The sequence below is a fragment of the Nannospalax galili genome, unplaced genomic scaffold, assembly GCF_000622305.1.
Source record: "Nannospalax galili isolate Female #2095 unplaced genomic scaffold, S.galili_v1.0 scaffold260, whole genome shotgun sequence".
In the NCBI taxonomy this organism is placed as follows: Eukaryota; Metazoa; Chordata; class Mammalia; order Rodentia; family Spalacidae; genus Nannospalax; species Nannospalax galili.
The window spans coordinates 151,179-153,639 of NW_008346259.1; the positions used below are offsets into that span (position 1 = coordinate 151,179).

Consider the following 2,461-nt stretch of genomic DNA (forward strand, 5'->3'; position numbering starts at 1 on the left):
TAATTAAAACTTGAGTATTGGTTAGAAAACATATACTGGAGATACATAATAGAATAAGAGGGATTTTCTCTCATATGTAATCAAATAAGAGAGATTTTACCTACCACTACTAATTTTCACATAATTCATGTGCAGTAAGAAAAAAAAGTAATTGACCCCATACTGCTGACGCTGCCAGAGAGCACCTGACTCATCAGGATGAGCTGTCCAAATCCTGCTATGCCAATTCCCCCCCTGGGACTATCTCCAGTCTCGCTGTTCCAGAGCACAGGTCTCCTCGCTAGCTAGTAAGAACCATCTCATTCTGTTCCCATCAGCTCTCCTTGGCCTCAGCCTCATCCCACTGAGTCTGTCTGAGAGTGCCTGACCAGCAGGGGTTACTTTGCCCTCTTAGTAACCTGCCTCCTACTAACCTGCCTGGATCCATCCAGTTCCTCAAATACAAAATCAAAAGAGAAAATCTGAAGCCCAGAAAAACTAACTTTTCACAGTAGATGAGAAAGTAACCAAGCTACATAAACAGTATAAACAGAATCAAATGTCAACTCAACAAACACAAGCTAGAGTTAAATACCAGAAACACAAGCAACAAAAGAAAGCCACATGCCCACATCACAACCAAAAAATGCAAATACTATAAAAAATCAAAACACTATGTCCCCATCAAAAACTGCCAGTACTACAGAAGTGTTGTACAATGAGAGCAATCTGGAGGAATGAGGGACACAGAATTTAAAAGAACCACCATAAACATGATCAAAGATTTCAACACACTAAAAGAACACACAACTCAAAGAGGAGAGGGATAAGCTTCTGACTGAATCTCAAGAAAATACAAATATTTGGAAGAATTAAAAGAAAAAGAGAGATGGCTCAGCGGTTAAGAGCACTGACTGCTCTTGCAGAGGACCAGGGTTCAATTCCCACCACCTACATAGTGGCTACGAGCCATCCTTAACTCCAGTTCGGTGCACTCACATACATGCAGGCAATACACTCATACACATAAAAATAATAAACAGGCCAGGCGTGGTGGCGGCGCACGCCTTCAATCCCAGCACTCAAGAGGCAGGGGCTGGCGGATCTCTGTGAGTTCAAGGCCAGCCTGGTCTACATAGTGACTTTCAGGACAGCTGAGGCTACAGGGAGGCCCTGCCTCAAAAAGACCAAAAAAATAAAAAAATAAAAATAAATGACAAAGATTTGAAAACTGGGTCATGAAAAAGAAAGAAATATTGAAAAATGCTCACACTGAAAAGACTATGAAACTGAAAAACTCAATGAGCCAATTTGAAAAGACTGGAGAAATTCTTACCAACCAAATGAACAAAATGGAAAGTAGAATATAAGGACTGATGATGAAGTTGAAGAATTGGACCACTAAAGCAAAGAACACGAAAAAAATTTCAAATACAGGAATGGAACATGCAGGAAATACGGGACACCATGAAAAGATCAGATTTGTGCATCACAGGAGTAGAGGAATGAGAATTCCAGCTCACTGGCATTGACCAGATTTCAATAGGATTAAAGAAAAAAATTTTGCTAAATTAAGGAAAGGCATACCAAAACACATACAAGAAGTTCACAGAACATCCAATGAGAGAGGACCAGAACAGAGACTCCCCACAGAATATCACAGTAAAATCACAAAACTGTACAGGCAAAGGCCTCTCTGTGGGCCCAATGGGTGGATTCACTCTGAAGGATATTTGATGGCACAAGTCAGACTCTACAGACACACAGAGGATGACAGTACATTAAATTGGGCAAAGGGCAAAGTGGGGAGGTGAAGATAGGTAAGGGGATCTAAACACCATCAAATGATATTGGATGGAAATCAAATATTTCAATTAAAAAATAAAAATAGATAATGAACTAATAAAAAACCATGACACAAAGTCATTTGACATCTACAACAGGACACATTTTTAGGATACTACCATGCACTATTTATCCAAAAAGAACAGCATCCAGTGAAACAGAGCATGTCACAGCCATTTTCATATCTTTATATTCCTTTATTTTGGCCCCTCACCTTCCTTCATTGACTCCCAAGTTCCTGGTTCTTTGGCTACAGTCTCCCCTCTCTTCACATTCCAGGGATCTTTCTTTTGCTCCAGGCAGAAGACCGGGTATGGCTTATAAAAAACAAGACCTGTGTATGAGAAAGAAAATCCAATACGTTTAACGGATTCTTTAGAAAATACTGGGATCTGTAACACGCTATTTTACTCAGTAGACAATTTAGACAAAATTATATGACTTAAAAAATGATGCCACAATATTCAATCCCTGACAGTCTCTTTACAGTATGTTGAAGATTTTTCCATTTTCATGTTCTGAATTCTACCACTGATTCTAAATAAAGCTATGGAAATGGAATTTTAAGAGGCTTGTATTATGTACTAATGAATAACTGAAATCAACAACAAAATAATGAATATTCACAATAAGTTTA

The 2,461-nt window shown here is 38.8% G+C and overlaps 1 pseudogene; it reads right to left on the reverse strand.

Moving 5' to 3' along the window:
* The window catches only part of LOC103741739, a 111,137-nt pseudogene that overhangs the window by 104,204 nt on the left and 4,472 nt on the right, over positions 1-2,461 (reverse strand).